The sequence below is a fragment of the Scyliorhinus torazame genome, chromosome 7 (genome assembly GCF_047496885.1).
Source record: "Scyliorhinus torazame isolate Kashiwa2021f chromosome 7, sScyTor2.1, whole genome shotgun sequence".
NCBI classification, from domain to species: Eukaryota; Metazoa; Chordata; class Chondrichthyes; order Carcharhiniformes; family Scyliorhinidae; genus Scyliorhinus; species Scyliorhinus torazame.
The window spans coordinates 142,503,091-142,519,246 of record NC_092713.1 but is presented as its reverse complement, the minus strand read 5'-3'; positions in this window follow the sequence as shown (position 1 = coordinate 142,519,246).

Below are 16,156 nucleotides of genomic sequence, written 5' to 3'. Positions count from 1 at the left end.
TGTGGTGATTCCGTGTGTTTGTGTCGGTGATTCTGTGTTGGTTGTGTCGGTGATTCTGTGTGGTTGTGTCGGTGATTCTGTGTGGTTGTGTCGGTGATTCTGTGTGTTTGTGTGGTGATTCGGTGTGATTGTGTGGTGATTCGGTGTGTGTGTGTCAGTGATTCTGTGTGTTTGTGTGGTGATTCGGTGTGTGTGTGTCAGTGATTCTGTGTGTTTGTGTCAGTGATTCTGTGTGTGTGTGTGTCAGTGATTCTGTGTGTTTGTGTCGGTGATTCGTGTGTGTGTCAGTGATTCTGTGTGTTTGTGTCAGTGATTCTGTGTGTGTGTGTCAGTGATTCTGTGTGTTTGTGTGGTGATTCGGTGTGATTGTGTGGTGATGCGGTGTGATTGTGTGGTGATGCGGGTTGTTTGTGTTGGTGATTCTGTGTGTTTGTGTCGGTGATTCTGTGTGTTTGTGTGATGATTCTGTGTGTTTATGTCAGTGATTCTGTGTGTTTATGTCGGTGATTCTGTGTGTGTGTGTGTCGGTGATTCTGTGTGTTTGTGTGGTGATTCGGTGTGTTTGTGTCGGTGATTCTGTGTGTTTGTGTCAGTGATTCTGTGTGTTTGTGTGGTGATTCGGTGTGATTGTGTGGTGATTCGGTGTGTATGTGTCGGCGATTCTGTGTGTTTGAGTCGGTGGTGCAGGGTGTTTGTGTCGGTGATTCTGTGTGGTTGTGTCGGTGATTCTGTGTGGTTGTGTCGGTGATTCTGTGTGTTTGTGTTGGTGATTCTGTGTGTTTGTGTCGGTGATTCTGTGTGGTGATTCGGTGTGATTGTGTGGTGATTCGGTGTGTTTGTGTCGGTGATTCTATGTGTTTGTGTCAGTGATTCTGTGTGTTTGTGTGGTGATTCTGTGTGATTGTGTGGTGATTCGGTGTGTTTGTGTCGGTGATTCTGTGTGTTTGTGTCGGTGATTCGGTGTGATTATGTGGTGATTCCATGTGTTTGTGTCGGTGATTCTGTGTTGGTTGTGTCGGTGATTCCGTGTGGTTATGTCAGTGATTCTGTGTGGTTGTGTCGGTGATTCTGTGTGGTTGTGTCGGTGATTCTGTGTGTTTGTGTGGTGATTCGGTGTGATTGTGTGGTGACTCGGTGTGTGTGTGTCAGTGATTCTGTGTGTTTGTGTCAGTGATTCTGTGTGTTTGTGTCAGTGATTCTGTGTGTTTGTGTGGTGATTCGGTGTGTGTGTCAGTGATTCTGTGTGATTGTGTCAGTGATTCTGTGTGTGTGTGTCAGTGATTCTGTGTGTTTGTGTGGTGATTCGGTGTGTGTGTGTCAGTGATTCTGTGTGTTTGTGTCAGTGATTCTGTGTGTGTGTGTGTCAGTGATTCTGTGTGTTTGTGTCGGTGATTCGGTGTGTGTGTCAGTGATTCTGTGTGTTTGTGTCAGTGATTCTGTGTGTGTGTGTCAGTGATTCTGTGTGTTTGTGTCAGTGATTCTGTGTGTTTGTGTCGGTGATTCGGTGTGTGTGTGTCAGTAATTCTGTGTGTTTGTGTGGTGATTCGGTGTGTGTGTGTCGGTGATTCGGTGTGTGTGTCAGTGATTCTGTGTGTTTGTGTGGTGATTCGGTGTGATTGTGTGGTGATTCGGTGTGTGTGTGTCAGTGATTCTGTGTGTTTGTGTTGGTGATTCGGTGTGATTGTGTGGTGATTCTATGTGTGTTTGTGTTGGTGATTCGGTGTGATTGTGTGGTGATTCGGTGTGTTTGTGTCGGTGATTCTGTGTGTTTGTGGCGGTGATGCGGTGTGTTTGTGTTGGTGATTCTGTGTGTTTGTGTCGGTGATTCTATGTGGTTGTGTCGGTGATTCTGTGTGGTTGTGTCGGTGATTCTGTGCGTTTGTGTGGTGATTCGGTGTGTTTCTGTCACTGTTTCTGTGCATTTGTATCAGTTATTCTGTATATTTGTGTCAGTAATTCTGTATATATGTTTCTGTGATCCTTGTATATGTGTCAGTGATTTTGTATTGGTAACTGTGTATTTTGTGTCGGTGATTCGTATGTTTGTGTGGTGATTCTGTGTGATTGTGTGGTGATTCGGTGTGTGTGTGTATCGGTGATTCTGTGTGTGTGTGGTGATGCTGTGTGTTTGTGTCGGTGATTCTGTGTGTGTGTCGGTGATTCTGTGTGTGTGTGTCGGTGATTCTGTGTGTTTGTGTCGGTGATTCTATGTGGTTGTGTCGGTGATTCTGTGTGGTTGTGTCGGTGATTCTGTGCGTTTGTGTGGTGATTCGGTGTGTTTCTGTCACTGTTTCTGTGCATTTGTATCAGTCATTCTGTATATTTGTGTCAGTAATTCTGTATATATGTTTCTGTGATCCTTGTATATGTGTCAGTGATTTTGTATTGGTAACTGTGTATTTTGTGTCGGTGATTCGTATGTTTGTGTGGTGATTCGATGTGATTGTGTGGTGATTCGGTGTGTGTGTGTGTCGGTGATTCTGTGTGTGTGTGGTGATGCTGTGTGTTTGTGTCGGTGATTCTGTGTGTGTGTGTGTCGGTGATTCTGTGTGTTTGTGTGGTGATTCGGTGTGATTGTGTGGTGATTCGGTGTGATTGTGTGGTGATGCGGGTTGTTTGTGTTGGTGATTCTGTGTGTTTGTGTCGGTGATTCTGTGTGTTTGTGTGGTGATTCTGTGTGTTTATGTCGGTGATTCTGTGTGTTTATGTCGGTGATTCTGTGTGTGTGTGTGTCGGTGATTCTGTGTGTTTGTGTGGTGATTCTGTGTGTTTGTGTCGGTGATTCTGTGTGTTTGTGTCAGTGATTCTGTGTGTTTGTGTGGTGATTCGGTGTGATTGTGTGGTGATTCTGTGTGTTTGTGTCGGCGATTCTGTGTGTTTGTGTCGGTGGTGCGGGGTGTTTGTGGCGGTGATTCTGTGTGGTTGTGTCGGTGATTCTGTGTGTTTGTGTTGGTGATTCTGTGTGTTTGTGTCGGTGATTCTGTGTGGTGATTCGGTGTGATTGTGTGGTGATTCGGTGTGTTTGTGTCGGTGATTCTGTGTGTTTGTGTCAGTGATTCTGTGTGTTTGTGTGGTGATTCTGTGTGATTGTGTGGTGATTCGGTGTGTTTGTGTCGGTGATTCTGTGTGTTTGTGTCGGTGATGCGGGGTGTTTGTGTTGGTGATTCTGTGTGTTTGTGTCGGTGATTCTGTGTGGTTGTGTCGGTGATTCTGTGCGTTTGTGTGGTGATTCGGTGTGTTTCTGTCAGTGATTCTGTGCATTTGTATCAGTTATTCTGTATATTTGTGTCAGTAATTCTGTGCATATGTTTCTGTGATCCTGCGTATATGTGTCAGTGATTTTGTATATTTGTATTGGTAACTGTGTATTTGTGTCAGTGATTCGTGTGTTTGTGTGCTGATTCGATGTGATTGTGTGGTGGTGACTTCCAGTTGCGGCGATGCGGAGCTAATCCCCACATGTCGGCAGCTCCCGCGATAATGGACTTTTGGGCTCTCCAGACGAGCCCCAACCGAACTTTTTTGATTTAATCCCGTGTCGGAACGTGAAGTAAGGTCCCCCCTTACGTTGTATGGCCGAGATTAGCGGTGGAGCGGCGGGAAAAGTAGCTCTGGAGCAGCGGCAAAAACGAGGGGGAAAAAGCAAGATGGCGGAGGGCGAAGATCGAGCAGCATGGGGGCCGGACCAGCAGGAGTTCCTTAAGCACTGTGTGGAGGAGCTCAGAAAGGAGGTGCTGGCACCAATGCTATTGGCGATCGAGGGGCTGAAGGAGACCCAGAAGTCCCAGGCGGTGGAGCTTCGCGAGGTGAGAGATAAAACGAATGAGAACGAGGACGAGATCCTGGGCCTAGCGGTAAAAATGGAGGCGCACGAGGTAGTGCACAGGAGGTGGGCCAAGAGAAACGAGGTCATGGAGAACAGGTCGTGGAGGAAGAATCTCCGGATTCTGGGTCTCCCCGAAGGAGTGGAGGGAGCTGATGATGGGGCGTACGTGAGTACGATGCTCCATTCGCTGATGGATGCGGAGGTCTCTCCGAGCCCCCTGGAGCTGGAAGGGGCTCACCGGGTCCTGGCGAGGAGACCCAAGGCTGATGAGCCGCCAAGGGCGATAGTGGCAAAGTTCCATCGCTTCGCAGACAAAGAAAGTGTTCTGAGATGGGCCAAGAAGGTGCGGAGCAGTAGATGGGAGAATGCGGTGATCCGAGTTTACCAGAATTGGAGCGCGGAGGTGGCAAGGAGGAGAGCTGGCTTCAACCGGGCCAAGGCGGTGCTGCACAAAAAAAGAGTCAGGTTCGGCATGCTGCAGCCTGCGCGACTGTGGGTTACTTATCAGGACCGACACCATTATTTTGAAACGCCAGAAGAGGCTTGGACCTTTATTCAGACGGAAAAATTGGACTCGAACTGAGGGGATGTGGTTGTGGGGGGAGATGTTGGTTGTATACGGGCTTGTAAATATGGGTAAAGATTACTGCATGGGTGGGATGATGGATGGGGATGTGGGTAGAGTTCTGATTAAAATTCACCCCTTTTTTTTTCTTTCTTTTCTGTAGACGAGATGATGGGGAATGTGGGCGTCGGTGCTGGAGGGAGGCGAAACTCGGGGATGAGGGAACTGGGATAATGGCCGCAACAGGAGCTGCGCCATAGGGGGCGGGGCTGGCTCAGGAAAGCGCAGGCTTTTTCCCACGCGAAAAGTGGGGGGGGGGGATGGAGGAAGGCAAGGAGGAGGAGAGCATCCCACACGGGGAGGTCAACGGGAAGGCGGGGGAAGCCGGGGTCAGCAGAAGTCAGCTGACTCATGGAAGTAATATGGGGGGAGCAACAGTGCTGGATGCGGATCTAGCGGGGAGGGGGGGAGGGAAGGGGAGGGTAGAGGGGGGGACATAAGGGTTGCTGGTGCACTGTCCGAGGGGGAACTGAAAATGGAAGAGGTGGTCGGGACGGGGTTTCCCCGCCTGGAGGACTGGAGGGTGCGGGAGGCGGTAACTCGGGACTGGCCTAGGATAGGAGATGGCTAGTCAGCGGGGGGGGGGGGGGGGGGGTAGCCCCCCAATCTGGCTGATCACGTGGAATGTGAGAGGCCTAAATGGGCCGGTTAAGAGGGCCTGAGTGTTCGCGCACCTAAAGGGACTGGAGGCAGACGTGGTCATGCTTCAGGAGACACATCTGAAGCTGGCAGATCAGGTCAGGTTAAGGAAGGGATGGGTAGGACAGGTGTTCCAGTCGGGGCTGGATGAGAAGAATAGAGGGGTGGCAATACTGGTGGGGAAGCGGGTGTCGTTTAAGGTCAAGAACATAGTAGCGGACAAGGGAGGCCGATACGTGATGGTGAGTGGTAGGTTGCAGGGGACGGAGGTGGTACTGGTGAATGTATATGCCCCGAACTGGGACGATGCTGGATTCATGAAACGGATGTTGGGGCATATTCCAGACTTGGAGGTAGGGAGTTTGATAATGGGTCGGGATTTTAACACGGTGCTGGACCCAGCATTAGATCGTTCCAGATCTAGGACGGGGAAGAGGCCGGCTGCGGCCAAGGTGCTTAGGGGGTTTATGGATCAGATGGGGGGAGTAGATCCGTGGAGATTTGCCAGGCCTTTGGCCAGAGAATTGTCTTTTTTCTCCCACGTACACAAAGCCTACTCCCGGATAGATTTTTTTGTTCTGGGCAGGGCATTGATCCCGAAAGTGGAGGGAACGGAGTATTCGGCCATAGCCATTTCAGACCATGCCCCGCACTGGGTGGAGCTGGAGCTGGGGGAGGAGAGGGACCAACGCCCGTTGTGGCGGTTAGATGTGGGACTGCTGGCAGACGAGGAAGTGTGTGGGAGGGTGCGGGGGTGCATCGAAAGGTATCTGGAGGCCAACGACAACGGGGAGGTGCAGGTGGGAGTAGTATGGGAGGCGCTGAAGGCGGTGGTCAGGGGAGAGTTCATCTCCATCAGGGCTCATAGGGTGAAGAGTGAGGGCAGGGAAAGGGAGAGGTTAGTGGGGGAGATTTTAAGGGTGGACAGGAGATATGCAGAGGCCCCTGAAGAGGGACTACTCAGGGAGAGGCGAAGTCTCCAGACGGAGTTCGACCTGTTGACCACAGGGAAGGCAGAGGCACAGTGGAGGAAGGCACAGGGGGCGATATATGAATACGGGGAGAAGGCGAGTCGAATGCTGGCACATCAGCTCCATAAGGGGATGGCAGCGAGGGAAATAGGTGGAGTCAAGGATGGCAGGGGAACTACGGTGCGGAGTGCGGGGAAAGTGAATGAGGCTTTCAAGGCCTTTTACGAGGAGCTGTATATGTCCCAGCCCCCAGGGGGAAAAGAGGGGATGTGACGATTCTTGGACCAACTGAGGTTCCCGAGGGTAGAGGAGCAGGAGGTGGCTGGTTTGGGGGCGCCAATTGGGGTGGAGGAGCTGGTGAAAGGACTGGGGAGCATGCAGGCAGGGAAGGCCCCGGGGCCGGATGGGCTCCCGGTGGAGTTTTATAGGAAGTATGTAGACCTGTTAGCCCCGTTGCTGGTAAGGGAGGGGGGGGGGACCCTGCCCCCGACAATGTCGGAGGCGACGATCTCTTTGATCTTGAAGCGGGATAAGGACCCACTGCAATGTGGGTCGTATAGACCGATCTAGCTCCTCAACGTAGATGCTAAGTTGCTGGCAAAAACGTTGGCTACGAGGATTGAGGACTGTGTCCCAGGGGTGATTCACGAGGACCAGACGGGATTCGTAAAGGGCAGGCAGCTAATACTAATGTGCGAAGGCTCCTCAATGTGATATTGATGCCATCGGTGGAGGGAGAGGCGGAGATAGTGGCAGCCATGGACGCAGAGAAGGCCTTTGACCGAGTCGAGTGGGAGTATCTCTGGGAAGTGTTGAGGAGGTTTGGGTTCGGGGGAGGGTTTATTAGTTGGGTTAAGCTCCTGTATAGAGCCCCGGTGGCGAGTGTGGTCACGAACCGGCGGAGGTCGGAGTATTTCCGGCTGTATTGAGGGATGAGGCAGGGGTGCCCCCTGTCCCCTCTGCTGTTTGCATTAGCAATTGAACCTTTGGCCATGGCGTTACGGAGTCGGGGAAATGGAAGGGGGTGGTTCGAGGGGGAGAGGAACATCGAGTGTCACTGTATGCAGATGACCTGTTGCTGAATGTGGCGGATCCAGTGGAGGGGATGGTTGAGGTCATGCAGATCCTAAGGGAGTTTGGAGACATTTCGGGCTATAAGCTCAATGTGGGAAAGAGCGAGCTCTTTGTGGTGCATCCGGGGGATCAGGGAAGAGGGATAGATGACCTACCGTTGAGGAGGGCGGAAAGGAGCTTTCAATACTTGGGGATTCAGGTAGCTAGGAGCTGGGGGACACTGCACAAACTTAATTTGACGCGGCTGGTGGAACAGATGGAGGAGGATTTTAAAAGGTGGGACATGTTGCCACTCTCGCTGGCGGGCAGGATACAGTCGGTTAAAATGGTGGTCCTCCCGAGGTTTCTTTTTGTTTTTCAATGCCTCCCAATTGTGATTACCAAGGCCTTCTTTAAGAGGGTAAGCAGGAGCATTACGGGATGTGTGTGGGCGAGTAAGACCCCGAGGGTAAGGAGGGGGTTCCTGGAGCGTAGCAGTGATAGAGGAGGGTTGGCGTTGCCGAACTTGGGTGGCTACTACTGGGCAGCCAACGTGGCGATGATCCGTAAGTGGGTGATGGAGGGAGAGGGGGCGGCATGGAAGAGGTTGGAGATGGCGTCCTGCAAAGGAACGAGCCTGGGGGCGTGGTGACGGCACCGTTGCCGCTCCTGCCGACAAGGTACACCACGTGTTCGGTGGCGGCGGCAACGCTAAAGATCTGGGGGCAGTGGAGACGGCACAGGGGTGTGATGGGAGCCTCGGTGTGGTCCCCGATCAGAGATAACCATTGAGGAGGGACTATGGGCTGATGCCCTAAGTAGGGTTAATTCCTCTTCCTCGTGTGCCAGGCTTAGCCTGATACAAATTAAGGTGGTTCATAGAGTGCATATGACGGGGGCGAGGCTGAGTAGGTTCTTTGAGGTGGAGGACAGATGTGGGAGGTGCTCAGGAAGCCCGGCGAACCATGTCCATATGTTTTGGTCATGCCCGGCACTGGAGGGGTTCTGGAGGGGAGTTGCGGGAACAGTATCTAAGGTGGTGAAAGTCCGGATCAAGCCAAGCTGGGGGACTATTTGGAGTAGTGGATGAGCCGGGAGTGCAGGAGGCGAAAGAGGCCGGTATTCTGGCCTTTGCGTCCCTAGTAGCCCGGCGAAGGATCATGTTAATGTGGAAAGAGGCAAAGCCCCCCAGTGTGGAAGCCTGGATAAATGATGTGGCAGGGTTTATCAAATTGGAGCAGATAAAGTTTGCCTTGAGAGGGTCTGCGCAAGGGTTCTACAGGCAGTGGCAACCGTTCCTGGACTATCTCACGGAGCGTTAGATGAAGGTCGGACAGCAGCAACAGCAACCCAGGGTGGGGGGGGGGGGTGATATCTTTCTTTGGGTGGGGGGGGGGGAGGAGGGAGGGAGGGGGAAGGTTTTTTTTTCTGGGGGTGCATTTGAGCAAGAAAATACATGAATGGTCCGGAAAACTGATATGTACGGGAAGAATCCAATGTACAAAGTTCTGTATCTTATTGACTTGCCATGTTCATGTCTTGCTATGCAAGCTTTCTTTCTTTTTGTAACGGGGGGGGGGGGGGGTGGGGGGGGGTGGGGGGGGGGGGTTTGTTTGATTGAAAATTTTGTTGAAAAATCCTTAATAAATATATATATTTTTTAAGTGATTGTGTGGTGGTTCAGTGTGTTTGTGTCGGTGATTCTGTGTGTTTGTGTCAGTGATTCTGTGTGTTTGTGTGGTGATTCGGTGTGATTGTGTGGTGATTCGGTGTGTTTGTGTCGGTGATTCTGTGTGTGTGTCGGTGATTCTGTGTGTTTGTGTGGTGATTCGGTGTGATTGTGTGGTGATTCGGTGTGTTTGTGTCGGTGATTCTGTGTGTGTGTCGGTGATTCTGTGTGTTTGTGTCAGTGATTCGGTGTGTTTATGCCACTAATTCTGTGTGTTTGTGTGGCGATTCGATGTTATTGTGTGGTGCATCAGTGTGTTTGTGTCGGCGATCCTGTGTGTTTGTGTGGTGGGGCGGTGATTTGGTGTATGTGTGGTGATTCAGTGTGTTTGTACGGTGATTCGGTGTATTGGTGACACTGACTTTCTGTAATTGTGTCAGTGACTCTGTATATTTGTGTTGGTGATTCTGTGTATTTCTATTGGTAGTTCTGTGTATTTGTGCCAGTGATTGTGTGTATTTTTATCGGTGATTATGTGTATCTGTGTCGTCAATTCTGTGTATTTGTGTCAGTGTTTCTTTGTTTTTGTGTTGATGATCTGTGTGTTTGTGTCCGTGATTCTGTGTATTTGTTTTGGTGGTTATGTGTACCTTTTTTGCGATTCTGTGTATTTGTGTCAATATTTCTTTATATTTGGACCAATAGTCTGTGTATTTGTGTCAGTTGTTCTATATATTTGTGTCAGTGATTCTGTGTATATGTGTCTACGATCCTGTGTATATGTGTCAGTGATTTTGTATATTTGTGTTGGTGACTCTATGTATTTGCGTCAGTGATTCTGTGTGTTTGTCTGGTGATTCTGTGTATTGGTGATACTGACTTTCTGTAATTGTGTCAGTGACTCTGTACATTTGTGTCAGTGATTCTGTGTAGTTATGACGGTAACTGCATGTTTATATTGGTGATTCTGTGTATCTACATATTACATAGAACATACAGTGCAGAAGGAGGCCATTCGGCCCATCGAGTCTGCACCGACCCACATTAATCCCTCACTTCCACCTTTTCCCCGCAACCCAATAACCCCTCCCAACCCTTATGGACACTACGGGTAATTTAGCATGGCCAATCCACCTAACCTGCACGTCTTTGGACTGTGGGAGGAAACCGGAGCACCCGGAGAAAACCCACGCACACACGGGGAGAACGTGCAAACTCCGCACAGACAGTATCTGTATTGGTGAATTTGTGTCGGTGAGTAATATATTTGTGACAATTATTCTGTATAGTTCTATCGGTGATGTTGTATGTTTGTGTTGGTGATTCAGTGTATTTGTGTTGGCGAATCTGTGTATTTGTGTTGATCCGAGTTTGTGTATTTCTGTCAGTGACTCTGTATAGTTCTATCGGTGATTCGGTGTATTTGTGTTTGTGATTCTCTGTATTTGCGTTGGTGAGTCTGTGTATTTGTGTCAGCAATTCTGTACATTTGTGTCGGTGATTCAGTATATTTGCATCACCGAACCTGTGTATTTGTGTTCAGTTATTCTATATTTATGTCAGTGATTCAGTTCATTGTGTCAGTCATACTGTGTATTTGTGCAGCTAATTTTGTGTATTTATGCCATGATTCTGTATATTTGAATCAGTGATTCTGTGTATTTCTATTGGTAATTCTGTATTTGTATCAGTGCTGATGTGTATCTGTGTCGGCAGTTCTGTGTATTTGTGTCAGTATTTCTTTGCTCTTGTGTTCATGATCTGTGTGTATGTGTCCATGATTCTGTGTATTTGTGTCGATGATGCCGTGTATTTGTGTCGCTCATTCTGTGTATTTGTATTGGTGATTTTGTGTATTAGTGTCAGTGATTCTGTGTATTTTTGTCAGTGACCTCTGTATTTGTGTCAATTATTCTGTATATTTGTGTCAGTGATTCTGTGTATTTCTATTGGTGATTCTGTGTATTTGTGTTGGTGATTATGTGTATCTTTTTTATTCCTTTATTTATTTTTTAAAGTTTTTTAAAAATAAGTTCCGAGTACCCAATTTTCTTTCTAATTAAAGGGCAATTTAGTGGGGCCAAACCACCTAACTGCACATTTTTGGATTGTGTGGGTGAAATCCACGCAGACGTGGGGGGAATGTACAAACTCCACATGGACTGTGACCCGGGGCCGGATCGAACCCGCGTCCTCAGCGTCGTGGGCAGCAGAGCTACCACTCTGTGCCGCCCTAGTAATGTGTATCTTTTTCGCGATTTTGGGTTTTAGCATCAGTATTTCTTTCTATTTGTGCCAGTGATCTGTACATTTGTATCAGTTATTCCGTACATTGTGTCAGTGATCCTGTGTGTGTGATACTGAATTTCTGTAATTGTGTTAGTGATTCTGTGTCATTATGTCGGTATTTCTGCGTGTTGATGTCAGTGATTCTGAGTATTTGTGTTGGTAAACTTGTGTATTTGTGTCGGTGAGTAATGTATTTGTGTCAATGATTCTGTGTACTTATGTCGGTAATTCTATCTATTTGTGTTGGTGAGTCTGTGTATTTGCGTCAGTCATTCTGTGTAGTTTTGTCAGTGATTCTATGTTTTTGTGTCGGTGATTTTGGGCTGGATTCTCCAATTTGAAGACTAAGTGCTGACGCAGGCGTGGGAACAATGGCGTTTTATGCCAGAAAAAATGGCTCAACAGCTGCACCGATCCACCATCCGGTGGGGCTAGCAGCCATGCAGCATAAAGCCTCTCCTCACCAGTACCCCAGCCCCCATCAAAGCCCCCCCCCCCCACCCGCAGAACGGCTCCCCGCTGACTGTGGGGGTGCTGGACTCAGTCCGCAGCCACCACATGGGATTCACAAAAAGAAAATAGCATGAGTGAGCCACGCCATAGGGAACTCGGCCCATCGGGGGCGGAGCATCAGTGGGAGGGCCGCAGGTGACGTCCTGAAGCCATCCATTTAGCGTGTGGCGTACTCCCCGCATACCCCATTTTGGAGGGGGCGGAGCATCGCAAAAGCGGCGCCGCCTCCTATTTCAGTGCAAATGGGGATTTTCCGCCCGATCGCCATACGCAGTTTTGATGTCGCCGACTGGAGAATTCCACCCTCTGTGTTTATGTCAGTGATTCTGTGTACTGTGTCAGTCATTCTGTATATATGTGCTGCTAATTTTGCGTATTTGTGTCATGATTCTGTGCATTGGTGTTGGTGACTCTGAGTGGTTGACTCTGTGTATTTGTATAGTGATTCTGTACATTTGTATCAGTAATTCTGGGCAGGATTCTCCGTTGCCCAACGCCAATATCATACTCGGTGATCGGACGGATCCGATGCCCAAATCGGGGGCGGCGCCGGATTGATGCTGGTTTTCTATTCTCCACCCCCTCCTAAATGGTGTCATCACATCGCATGCCACACGCCATTGGAATGGCTTTGGCACATCATCGGAAAGCCCTCCCAAGATGCTCCACCCCCGATGGGCCAAGTTCCCGACCGCGTGGTTGATGTATGGTCTCAGTGGTCGGGAACCCGGCGTGGCGGCCGCAGACTGAATCCAGCACCACCAGAGTCGGCCGGGAGCCATGCTTCCGCGAGGTCTGGGGGACAGGTGGGGGTTGGCCAGGGGGGATGTTTTTGGCAGGTATGGTCCGCGCACGGCCGGCGCCATGTTGTGCGGCGTGACCGCTGCAGGTTATTGAACCCGCCCATTCTCCGGCCGTTTTTGGCGTAGGAGATGGGAGTTTTAACCGCCGTGGCTGCTAGCCCTTTGCCAGCCGCAGGATCAGTGAGGGTTCGGCACCGATTTTGCCGTCATAAAACGCCAGTTCCCACGTCAGCGTCGACACTTAGCTGCAAAATCGGAGAATCCAGCCCCCAGTGTATTTTTATCAGTGATTCTGTAAATTAGTGTCAGTGATTCTCTGTATTTTCTGTCAGTGATTCTGTGTATCTGTGTCAATGATTCTGATTTGTGTCAGTATTTCCTTGTATTTGTGGCTAGGATCTGTGTGTTTGTATCAGTTATTCTGTATATTTATGTTGGTGATTCCGAGGCATTTGTGTCAGTGATTCTGCATATTTGGTGTCGCTGATTCTGCATATTTGTATCATTAATTCTGAGCATTTGTTTCAGTGATTCTGTGTATCTGTGTCAGTGATTCTGTGTATTTGTGAAAGTGATTCTCTATATTAATGTTGGTGATTCTGTGTATTTGTGTCATTGATTCTGAGCCATTGTGGCAGTGATTCTGTGCAATACTGTCTCTTATTCAATATACTGGGGGCGCGATGATTCTCTATATTTGTGTCTGTGATTCTGCGTCTTTGTGTCTATGACACCATGTATATGTGTTGGCTGTTCTACGTACTTGTGTCAGTGAGTCTGAGTATTTGAGTAAGTGATTCTGTGTAGTTTTATCGGTGGTTCTGTGGATTTGTGATCGTTACTTTGTGTATTTGTGTCAGTGATTCTGTATATTTGTGTCAGGAATTCTGTGTATTTGTGTCGATGATTCTGTGTATTTGTGTCGGTGTATCTGTGTATTTGTGTTGGTAAGTCTGTTTATTTATGTCAGTGACTCTGTGTAGTTGTGTTGGTCATTCTGGGTATTTGTGTTGGTGAGTCTGTGTATTTGTGTCAGTGATTCTGTGTATTTCTGATACTGACTTTCCGCAATTGTGACATCACTGTGTATTTGTGTCAGTGATTCTGTGTATATGTGCCGGCTGTTCTACGTACTTGTGTCGGTGAGTCTGAGTATTTGAGTAAGTGATTCCGTGTAGTTTTGTTAGTGGCTCTGTGTATTTGTGATCATTCATTTGTGTAAGTGATTTTGTATATTTTGTCAGAAATTCTGCGTATTTGTGTCAGTGATTCTGTGTATTTTTGTCGGTGAATCTATGTCTTTGTGTCAGTAAGTCTGCATATTTGTGTCAGTGACTCAGTGTAGTCCTGTTGGTCATTCTGTGTATTTGTGTCAGTGATTCTGTGTATTTGTATTGGTGGTTCTGTGTATCTGTGTTGCTGATTCTGTGAGTTTGTGTTGGCGATTCCGTGTATTTCTATTATTTTCCTTTGTGCTTGTGTCTGTAATCTGTGTATTTGTATCAGTTATTCTGTATATTTGTGTTGGTGATTCTGAGTATGTGTGTAAGTGATTCTGTGTACTTGTGTCAGTGATTCCGTGTATTTCTAATACTGACTTTGTGCAATTGCGACAATACTCTGTGTATTTGTGTCAGTAATTCTGTACATTTGTGTTGGTGATTCAGTGTATTTGTGTTGGTGGTTCTGTGTAGCTGTGTTGCTGATTCTGTGTAGTTGTGTTTCGATTCCGTGTATTTCTGTCAGTATTTCTTTGTGTTTGCGTCTGTGATCTGTGTATTTGTATCAGTTATTCTGTATGTTTGTGTCGGTGATTCTGAGTATTTGTGTAAGTGATTCTGTGTATTTGTGTCAGTAATTCTTTACATTTGTGTCGGTGATTCTGTGTATTTATGTCAGTGATTTTGATTATTTGTTTCAGTGATTCTGTGTATTTGTGTGAGTGATTCTGTAGATTTATGTCAGTGATTCTCTAGATTTGTGTCAGTGATTCTGTGTATTTGTGTCAGTGATTCTATAATTGTGTCAGTGATTCTGTATATTTGTGCAGTGATTCCATATTTGTGCAGTGATTATATATTTGTGCAGTGATTCTATATTTGTGTCAGTGATTCTACAATTGTGTCAGTGATTCCATATTTGTGCAGTGATTCTATATTTGTGTCAGTGATTCTGTGTATTTGTGTCAGTGATTCTATTTGTGCAGTGATTCTATATTTGTGTCAGTGATTCTGTGTATTTGTGTCAGTGATTCTATTTGTGCAGTGATTCTATATTTGTGTCAGTGATTCTGTATATTTGTGTGAGTGATTCTGTGTATTTGTGTCAGTGATTCTGTGTATTTGTGTCAGTGATTCTGTGTATTTATGTCAGTTATTCTGTGTATGTGTCAACAATTGGGCAGCACGGTAGCATAGTGGTTAGCACAATTGTTTCACAGCTCCAGGGTCCCAGGTTCGATTCCCGGCTTGGATCACTCTCTGTGCGGAGCCTGCACATTCTCCCCGTGTGTGCGTGTGTTTCCTCCGGGTGCTCCGGTTTCCTCCCACAATCCAAAGATGTGCAGGTTAGGTGGATTGGCCATGCTAAATTGCCCTTAGTGTCTAAAATTGCCCTTAGTGTTAGTTGGAGTTACTGGATTATGGAGATAGGGTGGAGGTGGAGGTGTGGGCTTGGGTAGGGTGGGGTGCAGACTCGATGGGCCGAATGGTCTCCTTCTGCACTGTAAATTCTATGAAAAAACAATTCTGAGTATTTGCATCACTGATATTGTTTATTTCTGAGAATGCTATTTTGTGTTTCTCTGAATGGTGGTGATTCGGTGAATTTGTGCTGGTGTTTCTTTATATTTCTACTTGTGTCAGTATTCCTGTGTAATTGTCTTGATGCTTTTTTTTCTGTGTGTGTTGGTGTTGTGGTTTTTATGTCCTGGTGTTTATGTTCCTGTGCATTTTGATGATGATTTGGTTTGAGAGTGTTGGTGTTAGGAGTATTGTGTGTTAGTGTTACTTTGTCTTTGTGGTAGTGTAACTGTTAGTGTTTCTGTTCATTCTTGTGAATGTGCGTGTACTTGTGTTGGTGTTTCTCTGTGCATGTGCTGATATTTGTGTTGAGTTAATAGCTTTGTAAAAGTGGTTGTATGTAATGAAAACAAACAAAGGCCGAATAATCTCAGCAGGTGTGGTAGCATCTGTGGGGAGAGAAACAAGAATTAACGAACTACAGTGTTTGTACATATAAGTGTTAGTGTTATTATCAACTGTTTTCGAGAAGTCTGGGGCTTCAAGCGAACTTTTTATTCTCGAAAATAAATGTTTTCTTCATGCCTACTTTCGTAGGAAGCCTGTTACGAGCTAAACAGCGAAGAGGTTTGAGGTCGACTTCTTGTCAATATCACTTTGTGATTTCCATTTTAAAATCCCGTCATTTGTTGGAATTGTGCAGGAGAGAGACTGGGGCGCGCTGAGGGAATTCGAGATGGGGATTCCTGCAAAGTGGATAGGTGCATTGTCAGGGAACAATGTCCAGTACCTCGATCTGCCTGCAAAAAAATTACCAAGTTCTGTAACTTTATACAAGGGCTATTCAGGTGAAGATTATCCTAATTCTATTTGACCCCATCTTCCAAAAAAATACCAAAACCAGCGTCTTCCCATCACGACATCTAAACAATGATAAACAAGGGACTTCACTCCCATACGAAGCAGATGACAGGCAGTGTCGCACCGTGCAGAAGGCAGAGGAGAATTGAGAAGATTATTATTGTGT